Here is a 13,065-nt window from a genome sequence, read left to right as displayed (position 1 = left end):
AAGGCAGCGTGGCCGAGTGGTCTAAGGCGCTGGTTTTAGGCACCAGTCAGAAATGGCGTGGGTTCGAATCCCACCGCTGTCAAAACGCTTTTTTGCGACACCAACTTTACTAAAACATCGCTAAAGCAAAGCGCGTTTGCCCCTCTCTAATTCCGGATCATCCACATTCCTAAGCAGTTATGCAGATAGCTTCTTTGACTCTTCTTAATTCAGACAAGCAGCATTCCTAACAATTGCTATTTCAGTTTTAAGTATCCCTTCCTCCAGACATTAAAATATAAAAAATAGAAAGCTTCCTGGAGATACCGGGGATCGAACCCGGGGCCTTTCACATGCAAAGCGAACGCTCTACCACTGAGCTATATCCCCCTCACACTTTACCCCTCATATATCCACACCCCGGTGGCCTATCCATTTCTTATCTATTTCATTGCTAATTCCAGCTGATACTGATAACAGCACTGCAATGAACCAACTTGAAAACAAAACAAAGCAGAAAAACAACAACTATCTTTTTTGTTATATTGTAATTGTAATTGTAATTGTAATTGTTGATTTCTCGTTCAATGGATAACAATGCAAAGCCGTCCCTTCTGATTAAAAAAAGAATAACAATGATTCCTGTGAATGTCCATAACTCTAGTCTTACGTTTTAATTAACAATATTACCACGGTAGCGGTAATTATGCAATATGTATTGCACAAGTATCTCTACTATAGCAATAGTTCTTCAATTCATATCGTAAATTCTAAATGCTTTTCATCTCTACTAGAAATATCTCATAGCTTTCTACACTTTCTAGTGACATGACCTTGTTGAAACATTAGCATTATTGTTAAAATCAAAAAGAAAATCGCATTTTTTAAAGACGACGCATCATATTATTAATTATCTAAAAACTAAACAAGTTTACAACATTCGATCATACTACAAATATCTCTTTGGATTCCGCTAAGAATAAACGTGACATGTGTTTAATTGGTCCTTCGACTTAATCTTCACAAACACACAGATAGGACAAAATAGCCTCTAAGACCTACCCCATCAACAGGGGATGTAGCTCAGTGGTAGAGCGTTCGCTTTGCATGTGAAAGGCCCCGGGTTCGATCCCCGGCATCTCCAGAAACACTTTTTTGTCTTGTGTCGTCTCTTTGCAGACACACCATTCTTTTAGTATTAACGCTACTAGTTTTGCTTGGGTTAGTATAACACATTTAAGCAAACTAACTCTTCAACAGCTCCAACTTGGCCCTGCCATGTTTATGTTAGTGTTTCAGGCTTTTAATTATCTAGAGCAGGGGTCGGCGATCATTGCGATAAAAAGAGTCAAATTCTACAAAATTGCTCGTACAGTTCTACGTCAAGAGCCAAATCGATAATTCATGAGAAAAAACGTTCAAACGTTCAATGAAATATACGAACGGCAAAGAGCAGCCTCTAGACAGCAAAGGCCTCAAAGAGCTTACGAGCCGTACTTTGCCGATCGCTAATCTAGAGTAACACCGATTTCGTTATTTGTATGAGTTTATTCAATTAATTGTTAAACAAAAGTTAGGAAAATTATTTACAATAATGAAGGGCCTTTTTTAGTGAAGAAGTTATTTTTTATTGAAATTTAGATCACTTTTCAGATCACAGTTGCAGTTGTACATGATCAATAAAGAGACTTTAAGCCTCAAAAGAAAGATTGCTGCAACGGAAACGTAAGTAAGTAATGAGTAGTATTGATGTACTAGTCAACCAAAATACATCTAATGCCCGATTACTCTTGGAAATTTGTACACGGTACACTTGCTCTCTCACATGCCTCCCATATGGTCTAGTGGCTAGGATAACTGGCTTTCACCCAGTAGGCCCGGGTTCGATTCCCGGTATGGGAAAGACTTTTTTGTTCTCATCAATTCAAAGCATATTTTGCGCGTTCCGAGCCCTTGCACACGACGCATTTCTCATCGCCAGTCTAGAGCCCTTTCAAACTCAGCTTGTTAGATATAGGAAATAGGATTAGGCAACGACATGCTTTAAACATTGTGCACTGCTTCAATGCCGTGCAAGAGCAAAGGATAATCTGATACCAACGTACTGACATAATATTATGATTTAGACCTGAAAAACATAAAGAGATGAATATAGTTGAAGGACTCAAAATCTCTATAGCAAGACTGCCTATTACCTGAAATTAAATTCTTGGATGTTACTACATTCTTTAACAGGGGTCTCAAAAGTAAGGACCGCAGTCCTTTGTAAAAGTTAAAATAAAGCTATTTTTGTTCAATTTGCATTATTTTTTTTTTACTTTTAAAAGACGAAAATCAAGCATTTATAATATAAAGCTATAGAAATGAAATGTCTTATAACAGTAGAATAATGTTGTATCAACATAAGATTTTAACGTTTATCTATCAGCTAAAGATAACGTCAAAATAACCATCAACAATGTTATTTGCAAAGCAATGCGACACCCGAAATAAGAAGTTTAGACACCCCTGACCTATACACTTACCTAAGACGCATACAGCTCATCGATGTGACATAGAAGCTATTTATATACGGTTGCCATTGCCCGCTCACTAACTGGGTCCTGTGGCGCAATGGATAACGCGTCTGACTACGGATCAGAAGATTCCAGGTTCGACTCCTGGCAGGATCGCACCCAAAATACTATTTTACACGCAGCCCTTCATGAATTCACATTGCTGTTTACTTTTTCTTTTTTTTTGTCCGTTTATTTGAGTTGAACAACTGTTCTGTTTAGGGCGTTTTTCAGTATGTATGACTTTAGACCTTCAGATACATCGAGAGATAGTAAGTATCGCATTATTAAACCATTTTGCAAATGCTGTTCAACACGGCATTTTGATACCGAAGCACCATCTCTCATCAGACAGCATTTTTATAACACCAGTCCAAACAAATGCTGAAAACTCAATATGGCTTGATTCTTTCAGCGATAATCTTCGTTCTTATTTGATTGCACACGCATGATTTTCCGTTAGTGTTGCGAATGAAACGCCATCTTGTGATAATCATTCTCTTTTCAGTCGTCTACCACAAACACACACAAACAACACGCGCGCGCATCTCAAGTAAATCCCGAAAACGACGCTGTTTTTTGATCAAGCATTCGCGAATTTGAAAATGAAACTGTTGAAGGGTTTATCCGTGCCTCAAACAAACATTTCACATATGAGTAAATGCAAATTATGCATCAGAAAGTACACAATTAAACTATATCCAAGCCGGTAGAGGAACGCGTTTTCACAAACTAATAGACAATCGAACTGTGACTACTCGAATACTTCCCCTCGGATCATCACACCACTACAGACGCACCCCGGTTGACAGTTGCTAACAATTGATTGTGTTGATTCAACCGGAGCTGTCATTGTGCAAAGGCGTCCGCACAGTTGGTTTGAATATTTGTGCTTCCAAACGGTCTTCATTTGGAGGAAAATTATTCATTAAAACAGGCCTGGATCTTCAGCCAACGATGGGAAAACATAGCGTGTGATAGAATAGTCACAGATTTGTTCGATTCGCGGTGTATTAGCTTGTATATTTGTAGTGAAAAGTCTGTTTTCTATCACAGGTAGAAGTTGCATGTTCTTGTGCGTGTAGTTGTCCACAATTGAACAATTCCGCAAGCTTCCCGGCACGGGCAAGTGTTTCGCACATCATCATCTGTCCAGCATCGATCTTCCGACCGGAGGACATAATTGAAAAGTGTGTAAGTAATCTCAATTAAACCCTTCCAAACCGTCTCATTAGCAAGCTGTCATCGTCGTCGTCGTCGATCGGTCATCGGTAGATGGCTTGCGTGCGTCACACTTCCCTGTCGATGGTTCCGGTGCTCCCGGCACACCAGCTCCGCCATAATTTGCATGCTTGTTGTTGTTCTTGCGCTGCTCTGGTTCTTCGAGGGCACACGCCAGCCGGGCCGATAATTATGACGCATTCGTTCTTCTGCCGTTTTGAGGTACGGCGCATACACACACACGCACACCCGCCGGCCTGGCGAGAGAGGGAGTGAAAGGTATGATTGCTCCGAGCATCGTGCCCACTGGCCCAAACAAAAAGGGACAATTTTCAACAGTTGCTTTGTTGCTTCTTTTCGTTTTAGGTGCATTTAAGAACGGTTGCTAGGCGATGCACTCAATCACACCTGTTGTATTGACGGGCGGGGTGGTGCTTGTGGTGGATGGTTAATTGGTGCAGAGTGGCAGGAAGATGTGCCCACACTCGTTTGCAACTCCGGGAAGCTATAGGCCCCGCCGCCAGATGGTCATTCGCTGTGACATTGGAAGTTGACCAAAATCTTCACTGAGAAATGAAGTGAAAAGCGCTCGGCTCCGGCTGGATGTATGCGATGCCGCCAGCAGGTGATTGGATGTACTGATGAGGGCAGAAGGATGCTACTGCTACTGTTCGTTGCCGTAGCTATTTGGATGCAACTGTACACGCCGGCATCGATTACACGTATCGAAATGATAAGCATGGCCACAACAGACCAAGAACGTGACATGTAACATGTGTCCAATGGATGTAGCAGGGACACCAAAGAGAGAACCATCATTTGGGGTTTGGAATCGGGTTAATGCGAGCAAGATTTATGGCCAAAAACACACAAACACACACAGAACGTGCGTGTACAAGCCATCTAGCTTTCGGAGACGGGCTGCAGCTCACACGGATGATATCTCAAACACATCCCTTTCTTCTGCATTGTTGTCCTGCGCTTTGTTGCCACTAGCGAAGGGATAAACGAGCGTTTGACAATCTTCCCTCTTTTGCGACTCCATTCCATTGGGTGTCACCATTCGGCAGTGTAATGGTAGTATAGTTTTCACGTGATTTCCTCCCCCCTCCCATCAATGGCGCGGGATGTTGATATCCCTTTTTGAACTCAATTGTCCATTTCGGGTGTTTGGTAGTAAGCTGGGGAGGGCTTATGGGGGAGCTTTTGGACGCGTACCGCATCTTAACTTTTCCCACGACGAATGTTGATTAGTGATGTTGTGTCTCGTTTTAGGTGCTGCTTTCTACTGCTGCCCTTCAGTACGTTGGCCGTACCGGTATCGGCAGAAGCGACAAGGGGCCGTGCCGAAATCCTGTTTTATAGCGGGTAAGTAACTTGGTTGATTACGATGGTTTTTTCTCTCGTTTTTTTTTGGGAAGATCACACTCACACAAGACATGGTGAAAGCGTATTATGCAATTGTTGGTGACAAAAGCGGTGCAAAAAAACCTCGAGAAAACTCCCCAACGATAAGAAAGGATGAAAATGCCGACATAGACAATTTACACTAAGGGTGAAGGAAGATCGTATGAGTCAGGGTTGAAGGGACAGTCCTTTCAAAGGATTTCACGATGACGGAACAAAAAGCGAGGGGGTAGTTTTATGTTTGGGAAATTGTATTGTTAGGGTTGAGAGAAAGCACTCGGATCGGATGTGTGAAATTTCTTGTTAAATTTGATTGCTCGCCTTTTGCTGCGAAGGGATGGTGAGTGTGACCCGTAGGAGAAGTTGTCAAGGTTTACAGCTATTACAATTTCCACACAATTTCATTCAGTGAAGGACTCTTGAGCAATATCAATGGGAGGTGTCTGAGGTAGGGAGTTATTCAGGGTAACAGTTGATAATAGGTATATCTGGCTGTTCAACGCAGTGCAAAGAGTAGTACAAGTGAACATTTTTAATTTAAATAATGTTATCAATACCAACATCTATCAAGATTATGTAAGAAAGTGCTTTAAATTCGAAAACGAACTAATGTCATCATTCATGATGTTGCTCAACTATTCATTAAGGTATTGCACTTTAAGTAAGCATACATTGTGTGTTATGCAGCATTAACTATATTTAGTATCAGCTTTAATGCAATCGGGCCACTGTTGTTTTGATACCTGCAAACTCTTATAATTTCTTGACTTGTGGGATTTCCCTTCCCATCTGTTATTTGAAGGAAAGATACCTCCATATCGTTGACTTTCTATCACGGTGCTCGGTTTTGTAGCATCATGGCTGACTTGTATTTCAGGATTTTTCTATACTCTCTTTTGAATTTTTACAATGTTCTGGGACGATTTCTAACTTCCCTTTGTACAATGAGTTGGCTGTTGTGTAGAGCATTTCATTAATCCCCAAAACAACAACGAGTGTCAGCCAAAAGTGTGTAAACTGAACACGTTATTGGTGAGCCATTTTTCGAACGGTTTTGAAATGGGAATAATGGGTTCTCTGAGTTTGTGTCGTTCAACAGCTTTCAAACTGCTCCCATCTGTTCGATCCCAAATCCAGCTCTCCGTTTTCTGTACGGTGAATGTACCAACACGATACATAATGTAATTGACATCATTTCATCGAAAATGCGCAGTCTGGGACGAAGGGATGCCAGAATGAACTCAAAACTTACAGCAACAAAAAATCCAACGCGCCACTACAACAGGTGCGCGAGGGTTGCAGCACACCACACACACGCGAGGAGAGTTGTTCTTCAACATGTTTCGATGCTGCTATTGCTGCTGTGCTGCTGGCGATGCAATCCTCCATCTGGGCAGGCAGCATCATCCATCTCGTGTTACTTGTGTATCGTTGTCGTGTCAGTCAAATGAAATCCTGAACCAACAACAACACTCTTGTCCTCTGTTTGAAGAACTGTATCCATCTTCTCTCACCTGCACACAACAACGGCGGATCTCGTTTAATTTTCTTTTTGCTTTTTTGGAACACAGAGCCGTTCGCGTTCCCTCGGAAGAGCAGCTTCCTTCCTTTGGGTTTATGCTAGAGGACTCACCTCTGTCTGGTGTGTTGTCCCCACTGGCAGACACTTGCTTCCCGTCGTCTTCATCCTGTTAGTTAGCGTTAGCGCTAAGCGATGCTTCGGAGACTGTTCAGTTTCGGGGTTCGGTCGGGCTTTTGCCGTCTGGTTTGTTCACCCGCTCTCTCTAAAGTCTGCGAAACCAAATCCCATCCCAGCAACGATGGGCGGCGAGCGAGCAATGGCAAGACCTGTTTCCGTTTGGACGATCTCGTTTCAAAGCAACGACCACGTTCTTCTCCGCACCACCATCATCCATCCACCCTGCGGTATACCCTGTGGACCTTCCCCTGGCGGCAGCGCAGCATCACTGGGCAAAAGTTCTGCCAAGCTTTTCTCCTCTGCTGCATCGAACGCTGCGCCTCGCTCACCGAGATCTGTTCGTCACCGTTGCATGACCTTCTCAACCGGCAGACGATGGTGTACAAAAAAAAAAAAAAACAAAACAAAAAATAATAGAAAAAGTGTTAGAATTTGTTTCTTGCTCTAACACAGGAGGACGGCAAGCTGAGGATGGAGTAGGAGACGTTAGGGGATGAAAAGGACTTCAGTGTATGCTCGTGCTACTGATGCCCGACATTCCGCTAAGAGTGAGCAAGAATGGTGCAGCAGCTGTGGATTTTTCTAGGTTATTGGTGTTACTGTCCTACGATACGGTCGCTTGCAGTGTGTCCTTTCTCAAGTTGTTGTGCTCGAGCATGATTAAAACCAACCATTCAACACGTATACACCTACATAACAAACACACACGCACACATTGTTGGGGTGAGGTCGCAGACGGTTAAAGTGGGTACGACCGGGTGTTTAACCCGGGTCGGCGACGTGATAAGTTGGATCAATAGTATTGAATTAATTTCAAACACAGGGGAATTTGATGAAAGTTGTGACGTTACTGGAGAGCTGGGGGAATATAAGAGTGTTCGTAAGAGTAATACTGTTTGGAAGTGTAATACTTCATCCAAAAGAAAAAATGTTTCAAAAGTGTTGGAGATAACTGGGTTAGAACGATTAGTAATGTTTATAGATATTTAAGAAACAAAAAAAGTTAATCGCCATCTCTCTCACGTCAGCGTGGAATGGCGATAGGCTCCGGCGAGATTCGAACTCACGATCTCCTGTTTACTAGACAGGCGCTTTAACCAACTAAGCCACGGCGCCAGTTGTGTGCAGGGGAGAAATAAACTGCGTTTTGTGCTGTGTACTTCGACCTGCTGGAAGCGAATTGCGTTGCTTCAAGGGTATGTCAAAATACAAAATTTTCGATGAGGTACTCAAGCAACCAATACATAAATGGTAAATTAGTCATATAACATGTTCGGATTGTTGTTTTTGTTTACCTGCGTTGTGTTTGAGGTGCGTAAATAAGCGAGGGTCTGGTTGTTTCATTTTGATTGTACAATTCACAAAACGTTAACTGATGGCTACCTCATCACCCCTAATACACATTCTTGGCTTGTCCGAGTCTGTTGGTGTTCAGGTTGCTATCAATTGTAAACCCGAAGCGTTGTTTCTGTGTATTTTCGTATATGTTTAAACTGTATAAATAAATAATACTATCGCATAACGGATTTCATCCGTTCTAGTGACTCATTCATCACACTACGAACTTGTTTTGTGAAAAGCTATTTGATATAAAACTAACTGGTCCGGTAAACCTAGTTCCACATTCCAAATAGAATAATAACATATACCATACCTGCTTTGCTTGCTGCTTGGGATATTTGAGACAGCATCGTAAACGGCTACGCACCGAGTGTCTTCACTACACCGAATGTCAAAATGCTGTATACAACAACATAAACAATCTTGTTCTATGTATGGGAGATAGAAAATTGCAATTAATTTAAGTGTAACATCTGAAAATATTGTAAGTTTTAAAATCTATTCTGATGCCATCATAAGGTGTGCGCAAAGTTTCGCTAATATTGATCCAGCAGTTTCGCGGAGGGTGCTGGCAACAAACACCGTGACACGGGATTTTTATATGTGTAGAGATTTTTATGAGGAGTAACAATAATGCTTAAATAACAACACTAACAAACTACACGAGGGCGAGTAGCAAATGTAGAATTAATCTCATTTTTCCGATGGTGCTCTTGACTTAGATTCTTATTCAAACAACATTAGCGATCAAGAAAAAAAAATCTATCAATAGTGTGCTGGGTTCGTTGTGTGACATTTGGGCTAGTGGGGTGCGGTAAACCAGGTCTTTAGGCGCAACATGCAAGAAGTGAGGTTATATTGAAATAATGAGTTAATGCTGCAAGGAGATGCCTGGCGCCGTGGCTTAGTTGGTTAAAGCGCCTGTCTAGTAAACAGGAGATCGTGAGTTCGAATCTCGCCGGAGCCTAGAGTGTCACAATTGATGATGCTCTGTAAACCTTTTTTGTACAGCTTCATTTTGTGGCTCGTTTTTAAGTTAAGTAATTAAACCAAAATTGATCTGATCGGGTGAATTTGATTTTCATTTATACGATTTACGGACAGTATATGCGTTAGATTGTCGATGGCTTCTCCTTACGGACCAAATTGTTTGACAGAGCATATAGATACATTTTGATGTGAACAACATGCATATCCATGTAGGGCTTTGTTTAGATTTAAGGAGTAAGTTATTTTTATTTAGCAAATTTATGGGCGATATAATGTCATGGAAATATTTGCTTTTATGTTTGCAAGTAATGAGTGTGGGAAATGTAAACAATATAGATGGTAAAACGTATGTTCTCGGATGTGTTAGGTAGATGTACAAGTTGACTGTATTAGTTCGATAGGAAAATTGGTCAGCTAGACCAACTCTTAGCATATTTGAAAAATAGGGGAGAAGAATAAATGAAATACCTCGTGTGTCATAACCTAGTAAAAAAGTTCTCACAACTCTTTAAAGTTGTTCTGTGATAGGCTCCGGCGAGATTCGAACTCACGATCTCCTGTTTACTAGACAGGCGCTTTAACCAACTAAGCCACGGCGCCATGTGTGCGTGAGGGCAATATAATGGCGTATAGTAGCAGTGCATACGACATTGATTAGAATGTTTCGAGTCGCCATGCGATGATAAACACGCACACCAACTTGTGTGGAATGATAGAAGGGCGGCTCTTTCCCTCTGTTTACGCTAGACTTAGTATACGAAACGATCTCCTTATGGATATTGCGTTTGTGCGATGGGGAACTTCATTGCGATGCTTGTTCTGTTGGCGTTGTGTGCGGTAATTCGTAATTCCTTCGGCATAAGGAGCATTATACCATTCCATAAAGTAAATAAGAGCTCTATTTGGATCTCTCTAATCAACCAATTGTTGTTGGTGCGTGACGTGAAATGAATATATGTTTGGAATGAAGGGATAGAGAGATAGGCAGAGATAGTGGTGATACTTAACGCAAAGCAAAGCAGAATTATGAATATCTTAAAACAACTAGATTGAAATAAAAAGTTGGCCTTCTTATCATCTGGTGCCTTTGTGTGTGTGTGTGTTTTTGCTTGCATGCCAAATATCGATTTCTTGCTAAGCACGAGGGGACCAAGCACGTACGGAGCATAAATAATCCGATATGAAAATGAGCACTGAGGATGAGGGAAGAAACCCCTCACCCATTTTTGTCGGCGTATTCTTGTTGCGTTGAAACGATGGGAGACAAAGATGAAATTTTGCGGAAGTATTTAATATTGAGCGACGCATACAGCAAATGTATTTGCAAATGCAAAATGTTGTCTACATGTTGTCAAAGTTAATATTATACCACATTGCAACAGAGAATAAAGCCAACGGCAACCAAGCAAAACGAGCGTTAAGGGGCGGCGGCCAGTGAAGGCGAAGAAGAATAGCATTGTGAATGTCGAACTCGATAAAAAACTGGAAAGTACGCTGTAGACAGGATTCGAACCTGTGCGGGTAGAACCCAATGGATTTCAAGTCCATCTCCTTAACCGCTCGGACACCACAGCAGATGTGAGTGGAGGCACTTAATGCATTATACAAACTTGTTGTGCGTTGTTTGCAATATGGCTCAGCCAGCGGTCGAATTTCATTCCTCGCACGTAGTGATGGGTCAAGTAGCACAGTGCTACCACGCACGCACAGCACATCAATATGTGTGAGCACATTTGCACACTAAACAAAATTGTGGTACCACTTTTGTGCAACCGCACAATTTTGTGCAACCGCACGATTTTGTGCAACCGCACGATTTTGTGCAACCGCACGATATTGTGCAACCGCACGATTTTGTGCAACCGCACGATTTTGTGCAACCGCACGATTTTGTGCAACAGCGCAATTGTGTGGTACCGCACAATTTTGTGCGCGCACTATCTTGTGCTATAGCACAATTTTGTGCGCGCACTATCTTGTGCTATGACGCAATTTTGTGCGCAAGCAATTTTGCGGTAGAGCACAATTTTGTGGTAGTGCACAATTTTGTGATAGAGCACAATTTTGTGGTAAAGTACAATTTTGTGGTAGAGTATAGTTTTGAGCTATAGCACAATTTTGTGTGCGCACAGTTTGGCGCAACTATATTAAGTGTTACCACATTGAATGTGCGTTTCTATATTCTCGTGCTACGTCGGTTTGGTTCTGCCGATAGTTTTTGTGATGCCACAATTGGGTCCCTTGATTTCTATTCGGGGCTTGTGAAGAATGAATAGGGCATAGTAAAGAATTCAATCTAAAACTAAAAACTATGCTCTACCACAAAATTATGCTGTACCATAAAATTGTGCTCTACCGCAAAATTGCTTGCGCACAAAATTGCGTCATAGCACAAGAGTGCGCGCACAAAATTGTGCTATAGCACAAAATTGTGCGATACCACAAAATCGTGCGGTACCACACAATTGTGCTGTTGCACAAAATCGTGCGGTTGCACAAAATTGTGCGGTTGACAAAATTGTGCGGTTGCACAAAATTGTGCGGTTGCACAAAAGTGGTACCACCAAAACACCGCACACTTAATTGTGTGTGGTAGCACCGCACCACACAGTAAAAAGTGCTACTTGACCCATCACTACTCGCACGTGGCTGAAGCCGGAGGCGTGTAGTTGTGTAGCGTAAAATTAATTTCAAGCGTGCTTGAATGTTGTTCATCCCCGTCTTCTCCTCCTGTTCTTGTTTTCTCATTCGTTGTTCGTTCCCGTGCTCTCCACCGTGCTTTCAAACCATATCGTTCTGCTTGTCTCTTTCTCTCGCTCTCGCTCGTTTAGCAGGCGTTGAAGGGGGAATAATGTCGCGGGAAAAAGGTCACATCTCGGCGCCGCGTAAAGTTACGCGACAAATAAGGGGATGGATGATGGGCATATGGGAGAGAAGAACGTTCAAATGAAATCCGCCGAATCGGGGGAGGGGGTGGTGTTTGACAGGAAGAAGCGAGAGTCTCTGTCGAGAAAGGGAGGGGGCGACATGGACGGCAAGGGATAAAAATGTTAATTTTCCGTCCAGCTACTAGCACCAGCGACGGGGACGAGAGTGGAAGGAAAAAGCACGCTCGCGTTTATCGTTTTCCCATTCTCATCCCTAATTGATTGAGTGCGCGTCCGATTTGACCGGGCGGAAAAATGATAAAGCGTAAACGATGATGTGTGCGTGAGGGGGGGGGGGGGGAGGGAAGCGAGTGGCAGGAGGATGAAAGTAAAAGGGAGAAGCGTAATTATGCGCTCGTCGTTTCGTCGCTCGGACCATTTGTAGGTTGTGTTTTAGATAAGAAACGCCGTGCCGGAGAAAAAGGGAGAGAGAGTGTACGTCACCATTCTATGAAATCTTCCACTAGCTGGGTAAACAACATCTTGCGCGTCCGAGATTGATCGTTTTGCTTCCAGGCTACAGTTTGAAAGTCATTTCATCACTTTTAATAGCGTTTTCAATAGTATTAGTATTAGTATATATTATAAACTCAAATTTCTCATATCTGCTAACTGCTACACGTTTCTAGACTCGTGGAAAAAGGTATCCCATCACTGTTCGTTTTCAAAGTCGATTGAACAATCTCTAAATGCATGTTGATCGATTGTGATTGATCTAGCCCAATGCCAGATTTAATGTTACACTCCCAAGTGGTTTACATCGTCGCCACGTATGGCTGTCCATTTTTCTGTTTGTATTTAACTTTTTTTTTGAGCGCGAAGAAACGGTTTCAAAACCCCATGTGTAACCCCGCCGTGTGCGCGGGCGCGCTTTGATACGCGATTGTATCTAATTTATTCGACCCCCGCCCAAACGGGGGCCATTCCCCTTTGCTGCTGCCTCGCT

At 42.4% G+C, this 13,065-nt stretch overlaps 9 non-coding genes across 9 annotated transcripts; 5 read left to right on the top strand and 4 right to left on the bottom strand.

Annotated features, from left to right (window-relative positions):
* The first annotated feature begins 2 nt into the window (after positions 1–2).
* On the top strand, positions 3–82 carry Trnal-uag (transfer RNA leucine (anticodon UAG)). Its single transcript has one exon. It is a non-coding gene; the product is annotated as a tRNA-Leu (tRNA).
* Positions 83–297: 215 nt separating this feature from the next.
* Positions 298–369, bottom strand: Trnaa-ugc (transfer RNA alanine (anticodon UGC)). Its single transcript has one exon. It is a non-coding gene; the product is annotated as a tRNA-Ala (tRNA).
* A 682-nt stretch (positions 370–1,051) lies between these two features.
* Trnaa-ugc (transfer RNA alanine (anticodon UGC)) lies at positions 1,052–1,123 on the top strand. Its single transcript has one exon. It is a non-coding gene; the product is annotated as a tRNA-Ala (tRNA).
* Positions 1,124–1,809: 686 nt separating this feature from the next.
* Trnae-uuc (transfer RNA glutamic acid (anticodon UUC)) lies at positions 1,810–1,881 on the top strand. The gene has a single exon. It is a non-coding gene; the product is annotated as a tRNA-Glu (tRNA).
* A 697-nt stretch (positions 1,882–2,578) lies between these two features.
* On the top strand, positions 2,579–2,651 carry Trnar-acg (transfer RNA arginine (anticodon ACG)). Its single transcript has one exon. It is a non-coding gene; the product is annotated as a tRNA-Arg (tRNA).
* Positions 2,652–7,903: 5,252 nt separating this feature from the next.
* Positions 7,904–7,977, bottom strand: Trnat-agu (transfer RNA threonine (anticodon AGU)). Its single transcript has one exon. It is a non-coding gene; the product is annotated as a tRNA-Thr (tRNA).
* A 1,118-nt stretch (positions 7,978–9,095) lies between these two features.
* On the top strand, positions 9,096–9,169 carry Trnat-agu (transfer RNA threonine (anticodon AGU)). Its single transcript has one exon. It is a non-coding gene; the product is annotated as a tRNA-Thr (tRNA).
* A 549-nt stretch (positions 9,170–9,718) lies between these two features.
* Positions 9,719–9,792, bottom strand: Trnat-agu (transfer RNA threonine (anticodon AGU)). Its single transcript has one exon. It is a non-coding gene; the product is annotated as a tRNA-Thr (tRNA).
* Positions 9,793–10,684: 892 nt separating this feature from the next.
* Trnas-uga (transfer RNA serine (anticodon UGA)) lies at positions 10,685–10,766 on the bottom strand. Its single transcript has one exon. It is a non-coding gene; the product is annotated as a tRNA-Ser (tRNA).
* Between the last annotated feature and the right edge of the window lie 2,299 nt (positions 10,767–13,065).

This window comes from Anopheles gambiae, chromosome 2 (assembly GCF_943734735.2).
Source record: "Anopheles gambiae chromosome 2, idAnoGambNW_F1_1, whole genome shotgun sequence".
NCBI classification, from domain to species: domain Eukaryota; kingdom Metazoa; phylum Arthropoda; class Insecta; order Diptera; family Culicidae; genus Anopheles; species Anopheles gambiae.
The sequence above is the reverse complement of the archived record's forward strand: the minus strand, read 5'-3'. Positions and strand labels throughout refer to the sequence as shown.